General features: G+C 37.4%; 1 long non-coding RNA gene across 2 annotated transcripts in view; it reads left to right on the top strand.

Annotated features, from left to right (window-relative positions):
• Positions 1-10,849, top strand: part of LOC107970808 (uncharacterized) — a 58,295-nt gene extending 47,446 nt beyond the window's left edge. The window contains exons 4-5 of one of the 2 annotated variants that reach the window (XR_008547139.1): positions 9,477-9,533; positions 10,612-10,849. This is a non-coding gene — a long non-coding RNA (uncharacterized LOC107970808). Of the gene's footprint in view, positions 1-9,476; positions 9,534-10,587 lie in introns of both variants that reach the window. The other variant, XR_010155838.1, reaches the window with a different exon arrangement.
• Positions 10,850-13,358: the final 2,509 nt, after the last annotated feature.

Genomic DNA, 13,358 nt, shown 5'->3' with positions numbered 1-13,358 from the left:
TCTAGTATAACGTTGGAGCCTTAGATAAGAAAGAAAATCTTCTAAATAGAGAACTGCAAGAAGGAACTGACAACAATCTGGAGATAGAAAAATGTTCTTAAAAATTGCAAAATACTTACTAACACATTGCACACTTACCATTGAATTTAGCTTTCCACAGGATGATGAATGCTTCCAAGAATTTCACAGTTAAAGTATCTTAAAGTTTTGCATTCCAACGCCCTGCTCAATAAATGCAGGATTCCCTTCTGTGTTATTCCTTCAATCATTAAAAATATACTTATTAAACATCCACAATATGTCCAGAGATGCAGAAAGCAACAAAATGTAAAAAGCTGTCCTCAGGGCGCCTACAATTAGAAGAGATAAAAGATGAGCAAAAATATCCTAAAATGGATGCTTATCCCCAATAAGCAGTGAGCTCCCCTGTTTCTTTTCTCCTGCCACAGTAACTCAGTTCCTTTGATTACTGGCTACTTCTTTATTAGAGAGCTCTGGTTGTTAGAAAGTTTTTTACGTTGAATTGTTCCTTCAGTGACATCAGTCCAAATTCTATTTCTGTCCTTGGTGGCCATACAGTTAAAAAAGAAACAGATTCAGAGTAAACCCCGCTTTACCAGATTGACATCAAGAGGGGAGACACATTCCTAAGACCCCATGAAAATCTGAGCGGGACACACCCACTGGCATCTCAGTTTGAGAAATGGTAACTCCTGGACTGAATCCTAAAACAGAATCAGAACCACAGGCTATTTTAGTTGACAGAGACCCCTCAAAGATATTTAGCTAACTTCTATAATTCTTTAAATAGAAAAATGAGTTTGCAACCTAATCCACTGAAATATTTTCTAGGAGACGTGATTCTGATTTTATCAAGGTCATCAGTGGGAAAATAGGATTCACTTTTCAGAAGTTTAATGAAGTCAACTTTGCTGCAAGAGATTTTTTTTTTTTTTACCCCTGAGGCTGATATTTGATATGGTTTAGCCCCTAAAGTAACCTTAAACATAAGGCTCTGGGCTTTTTGATGAAGAATTTGTGTACATAATATCCCCAAGTGAGCTGAAGTTAAGAAGAACTAGTATGAACAACGAATAAATTGTAGTACAGGCTACAATTTATGTAGTACATAGCTTTTTCAAGCTATGGATTATTATTGTTATTATACTATATTCACAGTTTACAATGCATATTCACAAACCTGCTCTTTTTAAGCCTTGCAATAATCTTTGAAGTAGGTTTTTTAAACCTTTCTTTCACAAAAGTGACCTAAGAAAGAATTGCTCTTATACTCATAGCAAATGAGAACTGGAATAGCGTAAAGATTTTCTAGTTTAACTCCTTGATTTCATAGAACCCGAGGCATGTAAGGGTTAAGCAACATGGTAGATTTAGGACTAGAACTCAGGAATAAGACTCTCAGGAGATCTCTTTGCCTGAGGTTCTATACCTATTTGCCAGAATCCTGTGGGGGTAATCTGTAAGTCTCATCAGGTTCCTCTAAACATTTATAAATTGGACCATGTTATACCTCGTGTTACACAAATTTGTTTCCTCACTTGGCTATAACTTGGACATCTTTCTATGTTGATACCTATGTTGTGATCTCATTGTTATTTTTGAAGGGTGAAATAATTGGTACTCAGTAAGTATGCTCCAATGCAGTGATACCTATTATTTGTGCCAGTGTCAGTCTTGACTTGTCTGTGCCTGTGCCGTATTAGTTATTAAATATTTTGAAGAATGATTCCTAGTCCTTTCTCTGTATTCCAAAATAGAGCAGCTGTATCTCTCAATTCTTGAATGTAGCCCACAAGATTTCTCAACAAACCTAGAGCTCAACAAAGGCTAGAACTATGTGATAAGCGTGCAGATCTTCACAATGCAAGGCAGACAATCTGGTGTTCTGAGAGCAAGACTGAGGTCTTTCTGTAGATGCCCAGGCCATATGTGGAAGCTGACACTTGGCAACAACAGGTAACTTTTGTTATTTTATTTTCCACAAGAATTCTGACTGTTAGAGAACCTTCCATGAGTATTCTAATCATTTCTGCTCTTTTGGGCAAATTTAAAGACATTGTAATCCTTAATGATAGTCTCTGAGAGGTAAGAAAGCAGGATTTCTTCCTCCGTACCATCTTGAGTCACAATTGCACATGCGCAAACAGTTGAGCTGAATATCCTTTGATGGAGTCACCAAAATGGCTGAAAAGGGCAATGATTTGATTGATGGCAAAATCAGATGTTTGCCATTTGGTGGTAGAATTGGATAAGGAAATATTTTGGAATCTCCTCTCAATTTTCTCATCAAGTATAGTTTTGACAGAATGCGGAATGTAAAGTGGTTTGGTGTTTTTTCACTCCTAACTTCAAGATAGAAAACTTTCACCACCCTTGTGAATTCCTAATGAATTCAGTATTATTCAGTTTCATGTGTTGCCAACATTTATGCCTTGCAGAAAAATAAGCAACTCCATAGCGTTTTAAATTAGATATTTGTGATTTTGACTCATGTGTCTGTCAAAATGACAGTTACAGTGTCACTTTGGACTGTTGGGATTTGCAGCATATTGGAAAATAGAACCTCCTCCTTTGCAGTAAATGTGAAACCATAATTGATGTGAGTTCCTTTTTTTTTTTCTCCTGTCATCATCAACCAACCTCCAAAATAATAATAATAATGTAATCATGAGGCGTACTGTGGGAAAGTGTCTGGTCTGGCTGGTTGAGCAATGAAGCTGATAGTGGTGATGGGTGGTGTAGCTGTTTTTTCCAGGGTGTCAAGCTTTTTAGATCTCTGACAAATGGAATTACTCTTTATTTTTCATTTACACATTGGCTCACAGCATAATACCTGGTGCCATTTAATGGAACCTATTACCCAATCTAAACAAATTTACTTTAATAATCCACTTATTTCTGTAATCATGATGTATTCATCTTATGGGCTAGAAGAAATAGAGGAAGAAACAAATACATTTTGAAAGCCTAAAAGCTCCTATTATCATACTCGATAGGGCCTAAAAGCCCTATTTTTGTTTTATCAAGGCAAACTTTAAATTAAAATAAAACTTATACTCATCCTAAAACAGAAAACATTCTGCTCATGGTAAGACACAGAGCAGTATAAATTACACACACGCATGATGACATCAGAAGTAGCTAACAGACGTGCTCCGTCCGGAATTAATGCAGGATCAACTCTCAATGTGTTCTCATTCAAACTTCAGCATACTGCACCAGTCAATATGATTTGGTTTAGGTTTTCTTATTTTAGGTACTTTTATGAAAATGACAGATATTGCTTTTATCCCCTTCCTCTCCTGTCCCTCACCCAACATGCACACAATTGAATTATGTAATTGTGTATTATTGTCAAATGACAGAGAGTCTATTTCTGGAGGTTCTGTTATACTACCCTCAATTTTCTCCTGTACCAACAAGCCTATTGACAACATCTACATATTTGCTCTTAGCTATTCCTTCTTTGATCTAAGGAACTGAATCCTGTTTAAATGAAAGCAAACACCCCTAAGAGGGGTAATGTTTAAAGATTGTATCAGTCATTAACACCATAGCATAAATTGTTGAATTCAGGTAATTAGCATTTATTACAGGGCTTTTGAGGGCCTGTGTCAGTTCCAGTGACAGTAAAGACATACCCTTGAGGAGCTTTTGACTTTTGTCATTGTTTCATTTGCTAATGTTGGACAAGTTGATTCACTTTTGGGCTCAAGTTTGTCATCTGTGAATTGAAGGGACTGGATTACAGTAATGGCTTTTTAAATATCTGGGGATTTCCAGGCTCTCCCTCTGGAAAGAAAAGGAGCTGTAACCAGTAGCTCTTGGTTCACTTATTTATACCTTATGCCTTTTTGAAACTTTTTTTTTGAAGAAAGGGATTTTCAGCTAAAATATTAAAAATTAACAGTTCTGGAAATAACCCTACTGGATGATTTTCAAGATTTTTTAAAAAATCGTTGCCTCCAGTGGCATTCAACATTCTGTAATTTGACCCCATTTTCTCTATTCACAATAGGATAACCTCCTAAGAGGACATTTTCACAGAGAAGAGAGAAGTCCAGTAGGGTACTCTCTGGGGGTTTCTTGGCATTGGTCAGACAAAGACCTAAAGTGTTTAGTGCTGTGTGTGCCAGTGTGGATGTGCAGGAGGTTGCACCCAAGCTCAGCTTGACAATTTCTCAAATTTACCAAAGGCTAGGCCTGGGGCTCACCAGAGCCTGGGCCACCAACTTTGGGAGAAAAAATTTCCGTCTGAGGAACTTAATTTCCACCAATTCTTCCACTTCAGAAATGTCATTTCTCTCTAAGAAGTGCATTTCCTGCTACTTTTCAGAAAGAAGTTTGGGGCTTCAATAATTCCACTGGCTACATTTCAGCAGGCAAAATGTAGCTTAGAAATATACATAGGAAAAAGGAACTTTCTACACAATAATCTCATCTGATATGGAGAAACTTTAAATACAAACCATATTATGCCTTTGGCTCTTTTCCTCCAGCCCCAACTTGGAATCTTTTCTGAAATTGTTCCAAAAAAACTCTCTTAACAGTGTCAAAAGAAAAGTTAGGACACTCTTTCAACAGTCTTTTAAAATATTAGAAAGTGCAAAAATCACTAACTGATTTGAACTGACCAAAACAGAGAAGGGCTTGTTTGGCATGATTTTTATGGTGCTCAGATAAAATCTCTTCTTGGACTGAGAGTACAAATGGAAAAGATTGAAAGCTATCTGGAATCCTTTTTATTGGGGGCCATAGGGTTTGAAGGTTGAGAAAAGCCCCACACTTCCTTAACTTCCCGCCATTAAACTCTGAACTTTAGGACCGAAATAAAAATCCACTGGGCAAATTTACAAGGGCCTCAGAGCGGCTATCCTAGTGGGGGAAAACACAAGGGGAGGGAGTTGGACTTGGGAATCGTAACATCTTCTTGTTGGTCCTGACTGTAATAGCATGTATGGTTGGGGGTCTGAGATACAATCTCTACATTCCAGAGAAAAGAAGAATATCAGTAAAGTAGGAAGATGTCCCAGAAACTGGAGAGATGTAGGCAAGTAAAGTTAAGTAAACAGTGATAGTTAGCTTGAGGACTAAGGTAGAGGTAAAATGGAATTGTCCATGCCCAACCCTCACTGATCTTTGAAACTGCTCAGCCTGTTGAGTGACTTCTGGTCAAGAAGAAGCCTGGATTTTCGGAGTGTGGTAGGTGTAGACTTTATTACGTGCCATTGTCCCTGAGACAGCTTTTTATTGAAAGAGGAGGAATTTTAAATATATCAAGTGTATTAGTCCATTTTCATGCTGATGATAAAGACATACCTAAGACTGGGTAATTAATATAGGAAAAAAGGATTAATGAACTTACAGTTCCACATGGCTGGGGAGGCCTCACAATCATGGCAGAAGGCAAGGAGAAGCAAGTCACATCTTACCTGGGAGGCAGCAGACAAGAGAGAGCTTGTGCAGGGGAGCTCCTCTTTTTAAAACCATCAGATCTCATGAGACTTATTCACTATCACAAGAACAGCACGGGAAAGACCTGCCCCCATGATTCAATTACTTCTCTTCAGGTCCCTCCCACAACACGTGGGAATTCAACATGAGATTTGGGTGGGGACACAGCCAAACCATATCATCAAAAGAATACAGATGTCCGGTGAGTTCTAATGATAAATATTTTCCTCCAAGTAGGAGGATCAGAACAAGTGTGAGGTACTTGACTAGAGCCATGGGTTAGGCACTAAGAAAAAGTCTTGCTTCAGACACCAGACTACCCAGACGAGGACTGGCCTTTCTCTGATCTTTGTAGTCCTTCTTAGAAAGGCATCATTCATAGTGAAGGTATCTAAGTTGGCTCAGACTTGGTCCTCAGTGAGGCAGTATTTATAAAATAAGTTTATTGCTAGTTAGTAAAGATGTTCAGAGGATGTACTCTGTGTCAAATGTTGTCTGTTTGGTTTTTTTTTTTTTTTTTTTGGTAAGTCAAAGGTAGGCATTTGAGTGCCAGTTCTTTCTATCAGTTCTTTTTTTTTTTTTTTTTTTTTTTTTTTTTTTTTTTGAGGTGGAGTTTTGCTCTTGCTGCCCAGGCTGGAGTGCAATGGCAAAATCTCAGCTTGCGGCAACCTCTGTTCAAGTGATTCTTCTGCCTCGGTCTCTCAACTAGCTGGGATTACAGGTATGCACCACCACACCTGGATAATTTTGTGTCTTTAGTAGAGACGGGGTTTCTCCATGTTGGTCAGGCTGGTCTTGAACTCCCAACCTCAGGTGATCTGCCCACCTCGGCCTCCCAAAGTGTAGGGATTACAGGCATGAGCCACCATGCCAGGCCAGTTTTCTTTCTTTATGGTTTTTCTGCATACGAAGGCATAGAGTGTGATGTTTTCTATATACTTTGAATTTCTAAAAAAAAAAAGGGGGCTATTTTATTTTTCTATAGAAAAAAGTCAAAACCACAGTATATTGTGTTTTTAAAATAATACAATATTTTGTGTTAAATTGATTATATTGTGTATTGCACAATACTATTTTATAATTCTGCTAACACCTAGTAATGGATCTACAACCCTGTGTTGAAAGAAGACAGTGTTCTCATGAATAACCAAAATGATAGAATCTCATAAAATGGGCCTGTGCCTCCAAGTACATTATCAGTGACTTCGGACTTTTGTGGTATCTCTAGCCAATGAAACTACAAAGTGAGATCATTTGGAACTTAGGGGAGGCTAGGTAAGAGAGAAAGCAAAACTTCAAAATACAAGACTGGTTTAATCAAGACCAGGGGACCATGAACTGTTTGGGACTCAGAAGAAAAAAAGGAGAACTTGAAAGTGACTATAATAAATAGGCCCCAATCTGCTGTTCCAAGATTGCCTTCTACTTGATGGGAAAACAGTGGTTCCCCAAAGTAAAGACAATAAATTTGATTAAGGGATCTGCCTGGAAAAGGGAGTGAACTCTGACCTCTGGGAGAGGGTTTTGCCTCACCACATCCTATGTGTACACTGGATGAGTAATATTTATTATTGAACCATGTGATGGAACGACGAACAAAGGTTGTTCCTGGTCATCCTGTGTCCATCACCGCAATTGCTCCTCTTGTGGAATGTGATATATTGCTGGCCACCCTCAGCTGTTTTTGAAGCAGCAACAAATGCTATTTTGTAAATACAGCTTAGAGCCCCTGGACATGTACTAGGACAGCTTATCAAACATATTGCATGTTCACTCTCATGCTCAGTTGCAGAAGGATCTCCCAGCACTTCCTTTGCCATGGGGCTGTGCTTTAATTGGCTGTGAATGATGTCATCACACTGTTTACTTTTTTTAGTGAAGGCAAAGATCTGAGTGTGATGTGCATGTCCACATTGTGTTAGGTTTTGGAAGTTTCTGTTTGTCTTGGGTGCTTCCTCTTGGACTACCTTTGTAAGTTTAGTATTTGAGTCCTACTGTTAACAAGCTGGGTTTTTTTCTGCAAACATAGGGCAATTTGTACAATTTGAAATGAAATTGACAGGTAAAATTCTGCCTTGACAAAATTTTAAGACAAGTAGGCTTTGTTTATCATCGAGAGTTGAATTGGCAGGTCTTTGCAGCTCATTTCCACAAAGCAGAACCTGTCTGGGAAAAAAGATATTTGACTAGGTGAAATAAGAAAAATATTAACGCATTTCTAGAGCTTACAGAAGATTGGATTCCTCTCTGGCTTTTCTAGAGAGGCAGGAAAATGCTCAGTGTTAAGTTAAAAAATAACGGATTAAACCGTAGAATTGAACATATGCAACACTGGTCAGCAGATGTCATGGAATAGACCAACAGATTTTCAGGAGGGATGAATCCTACCAAAATGTCTTCCAAGTTTTGGTTTGTTTTTTTCTAAGTATGATTTCACCCTGCTCTATGCCAGGTATATTCCAGAAATTTGGGTTGCACAATTAAAATAAGAATAATAATATTTTTACGACTAATTTTATTATAATTTGAAGGTACAATGTCCAATAAAAAGCTGAGGACTCTAGTTAAATAAAAACTAGGCTTAAGAACCCAAGAGGGCATCCTGAGGCAATGTCAGTTTTGGACACTTAAGACTTTCATATCCTCATTAATCCATCCACATGATAAGCCTAACAAATATTTGTTGATGCTGATGAGGGCTGTTTCACATGATTTCAGCATATTCATTAGAAGCATCTACATACCAAAACGTTCCTCAAAGTTGATTTTTGATTCATTGACAACTTTGGCTGATACCATGGGATTTCCAGAAGTTGCATTATTCTTTCAGAGCATTCAACGTAACTCACTCACTTGAAACTGCTTTGCTGGACAAAATGTGTTTCTAGGTCTAAGGTGAGAGAAAAATCAATCAATGAATAAAAGAACAAAATGCGTTATGCTTTTATTATAGCATACTGATTTTCTAAAAGGCTAAATTATATTATATAGATAAATATAATTTTGGGTTCTCATTAGAATGTATATTTGTCTAGAACCTATTAAACTTCTTTAAAAGATTTGTAGGCATTATCCAAAAATTCTCTAAAATATTTAAAATTTTGAACTTAGATAAAATTGCTGTAAAATTTATTTAAAGTTAGGAAGTTCTGCAAGGGATTGTAAATTGCCAACCTGCTCTGTGCTTTGCAGAATCACAGCTTGAACAGGGCCACGAGGACCTCAGGATGATCTATGACCCATAGCATCTACTCTGTTGTCAGACACTGCCTATGATGCGGAACTTACCTTTCATGATAAGCCTTCCAACCTTATGTGGCTTTCAGAGGAAATTTATTTGGTTGGCCTTGGGCAACAGATTTAACTTTTCTGGGTCTCAGTTTTTCCACTTGTCAAGGTGTTCAGTCATTTTTGAGTCTCTACTATGGGTCAAGCAATCCCAAATCCCAGATATTTTCTTGTGGGGGCTGGAGGAGGACCAAGCCAGGGTATAAATAAGCAGAAAAATGAAATGAAATAATGTGCACAGAAGTTTTAGGCATTAGGAAAAAAAGTTTAGCTTTCCCAGGGGAAAGGCTGGGACATTAACAGTTATGAAGACACTATGGTGAGCAATTTAATAAGGTTCAAGGAATTCTGAGAACACTGAAGAGCACTGGGAACATCACTATTTGATTCTTTAGCAGCTCCTTCCCCTCCAAGCTCATGAAACTGATTTTCCTTAAAAACAGGTTAGTGGCTCTGTTCTCTGGATCAGGACTTCACTCTAGGTACTCTCATCCACTCCCTCTAGAGTCCCCTAGAATGTACATGCCCATGAAGGCAGGGACCCCATCTATTTAGTTCATCTTTCATCCATATCACCAAACCCAAATCTGACATGGAGATCCCAATAAGTATTTGCCGAATAAAAACATACTTGGACCATATCCAGAAGCTAAAGGGGAGCTACTACAGGAAGTTACATAAAATAGTGACATGCTTTTCTCTTCCCTCATTAGGCGACCTGGAAGCATACTTCCGGTAGCAATGGGGACATGGGTCAAAGGGGACTTGAGGTAAGGAGGCCTTGTAGGATGGTATTGCAATAATTCAAGTAAGGAGTGATGAGCAGGTGAAATAGGGTGATTCCAAGGATACTGGGGTTAGCCTTGATGGCTTACTGGCCACCTGTATCATTTGGATAAGGGTCTTGTTATTGACAATTGAAAATATCCTAACAGAAACAGCTGGAGCTATATATTTAGTAGTCACCAGCCAATGGGTGACTGCTAAAGCCAGGGATGTTACAGAGACTGCCTGGGAAAAGTAGGTTGAGAATGGAGTTCTGTGCACCTTACGTTTGTGATTGCATTCAATTCTGAATTCTAGCCTATGACCCAAGAGGCCCTAAAGCATCAAGGTACATCTTCTTCTGCTTAATTTCAAGGTTATTGTGTGGAATGAGTGAGATAATGTAATGTGTTTAGCACATAGTATTCAATAAAGGTTACCTGGCATGATTATAAATAATTTAATATATAATTTATATCTAATGATGAAAATACACTTCCACCTATGTGCTTATTTAATTTTTCTTTTGCTTGCTTTAATTCGCCCGTCATTTCCAAGCAGAACATTCCTCCTCCCTCCCTCTCTTTCTATCTGCCAGGGATGACTTAACCATTAGACACAGTGGGCCCAGTGCTTAGGCCCACAGAACTTTTAGGAGCACACAAAAATGTTTTTATTTCTTTCAAAATCAGAAGAAAAAGATGAACTTTCAGGTTGAAGAAAATATTTTTATACATAATATAAGTGTATTGATCTTCATTCCAATGCAGTAGTAAAATAGAAATTTAATTTTTTTGTGTGGAGGAAGAAGCCCACAAAAGTCAGGATGCAGCCCTGTTGCCTTTCCCCTTTGAGCTGCTGTTTTTCTCTTTTTGTTATTCTCTCCATCTTCATCTCCTCCTTGCCTTCACCCCACTCTTTACTGTTGTAATTCCTAGTATTCTTCTACTTCTAGCATTATTTGGCCTATATCCATATGACTCCTTCATATTAAGTGAAAAAATAAAATAACATAAAAACTAGCATTTTCCTTGCATTGGTTTTCCTTTCCCGTGTCAGCTCTTTAATTCCTCAGGTTATCAGCTTTCAGAATGAAGACACATAATCCCTATTAGAGTGGAAGACTTAAAATCGAGTTTGAGACCCACCTTCTGAAACTGCAGGCTCTTGGGAGCCTGATTTCCAGTGAAGAGTGTTGCTGCTTTGCATTTTTCACACTTGAACACGGTGAAGAAGATGAACATTAATTAGGATTATAGTGCCATGGAGGCTTACTGTGCTGTGAGAACTCACAAGAAATAAAATGCCATTTCTTTTTGGATGCAATTCTGAGTGTCATGTATGTATTAGTTCTTGGGCCCAAGCCAAGTTACTTTAGGGGTGATATACAATCTGTTATTTTTAGATCATATTGGGTAAGGGTGTAGGCTATTATTTTAGGATAGTAAGAGAAGATAGGTTTGTCTAATTTTAGATGATCAAGTTTCCTAATATGAATCTTCCTTTAAAAAGTATTTTTGAAATGTTATCATTTATAGTTCAAGCTTATGGAGAACTTAATGTTGGAAGCATTATTTAGTTCAAGGGGATTTCATGCCTGGGTAATTTTCGAGTTTGATTGTTTTCTAGCTTACTTGCCTGACTTAGGATCCGTACTGCTTCTTAAATTTCATAAATAACGAGTTAAAGAAGAAAAGCAAACACACCAAAAACAAACCAATACTAAACTCCCTTCTCCAACAACCAGACTGTCCCAGGGAGATGTATGTAAAGTAAAAAATAAAGTGGCAGGATTCCTGTTTCGCAAATAACTTGAATTCTAATTATTTTTTAAAGACAGATTTAAAACAAAGCATTTTATGAATAATGTACAGATCATTAAGACTATAATCACTAAACTCTAGCATATAATATAAGCCTCTATTTCACCACAAAAATTCACACTGATTACCCAGGATGATTTCCAGATGTTTACTCTCTGCGTGTAATAAAATGTTGGTAAAAATTGTAACTAAGCTGCTATTTAAAAAAAAAACAAAAAACCTCAACTCTCAACAGACATGTGAAATTTTCACCGAGACTTTTTCCCCATAGAGTCATCCCTCTCATGACAGAAATCTTCTTCAAAAATCTCTGGCTTACTTAAACCCACTTTTAATTTTAACCAGGGAAGAGAAAGTTGAACTATGAAATGTGATGAATTGATCACTTCACATGTATCAACTGGGTGGAAATTTCCACAGAATTCGCATAACTAGAAAATTGGTACAAGTGAATTATTGGGTCTATATTCAGTTGTGAAAGGGAATAGGAAAAAGATTAAAATTGCAATAAAATTAAATCTTCAGGGAGAACCAAAATATCATGGTAAAACAGGGTATGAATATTGTCTTTTTATGTGTCAGGAATTTGAAATTTGTGAAAATATGCAATGGATCAATTTGGAGCATGACAGTATCATGTACAGCAGCTGAAGAAGAGACAGGTGCCACGTAAGGAAAAACGGAACAGAGAGTCAGGTAGTTCAAAGACACAGGAAAGTAGTTCAAAGATGTATATTATGTAGAAGTCATTAAAATATACTAAAGAAGGAGATGGTAAAATAATCAAATACAGGATAATAAAGTGGAAGGGGAACACAGTGAGGGAAGGGGAACACAGTGAGGGAAGGGGGAGGAGGTGAGATAATTTGAAAAGAGAGAAGAGATGAAGAGGTAGAATGAGAGCACACATGGGTGCAATGGTTGGTTCTGTAATGACCTGTTTCTCATGAAAAATGCATTATCCTAGAAAGGAATGATTTTTCTCCTCCCTCACACTACTTTGATTTGTGTGTTTACAACACACTAAGCCCACTGGGATGCAACTGAGGATTCAGAGCCTTTAAAATGATCAACCAGACACTGCTATTCCAAAAGACACCAAAAGCACTGTAAATAATTAAATATCAATACAAGTCAACTAACATTTATTGAATGTGCACTCTCAGAATGATGCAGGCATCAGCCTTCTGATAGACCTTAGGGTCTTGACAGAAAGCAAAAACCCAGATGAATAAAATGGTGATTTGGGAGACAGGGACTCAAAAAAGGCAAATGTAACTTAACCCAGTAGGTCATAACTTTTTTGGGATAATAGACTTCTTTGTGAATCTGATGAAAGCCTCAGAGCTTCACCCAGGAAACTACACATTTGTGTGTAAAATAAAAATTTTGCTTACGTCATGGAGTTTATAGATTTCCTCAAGTTCAATTGTGCGCCCCCTAGTTTAAAATCCTATAGTAAGTGCTGAATTTAATAGATGCATAATTTTTAATAGGCCACTGTTTAAACTACATACAAATTCACTTCAGTTAAAACCTTAGGAATGGTTTGAATTCGTGAACTGAACTAAAGAGTGGGACCCAGATGTCATCCTCCTGTGAAACTTTAATAAACCAACTACTTTCTCAATCCTCCAGTGGAGTTAAATTTTGGGGGGTTTGTTTATAAGTTTATTTACACCTTGCCATCCTCTAGAAAAATTTTGACATATAAAAGTACATATAATACAAAAAAACAAAATAAATATTTTAGGAAAATAAACATTAACCCATGTTTAGGATTGAGGAAGTTGAACTAGCAGAACTTACAGTGTCATGGTAGACATAGGTTACAATCTTGTAACTTCCTGGTGGCTAAAGTTAAGATGAAGTAGGCTTAATTGCAAGACTAATAACAATCCATAAAATAAAAACTAATCTGGTTGTTAGATTATTGGTTAGGATACATTAGGTTGCAAGTAACAGAACACCTAACTAGCAGTGGCTTACAGGTGTTGTTAGGATTTT

The sequence above is a fragment of the Pan troglodytes genome, chromosome 2 (genome assembly GCF_028858775.2).
Source record: "Pan troglodytes isolate AG18354 chromosome 2, NHGRI_mPanTro3-v2.0_pri, whole genome shotgun sequence".
NCBI classification, from domain to species: domain Eukaryota; kingdom Metazoa; phylum Chordata; class Mammalia; order Primates; family Hominidae; genus Pan; species Pan troglodytes.
Note: the sequence above shows the minus strand (reverse complement) of the source record. Positions and strands in the feature narration are given on the sequence as shown.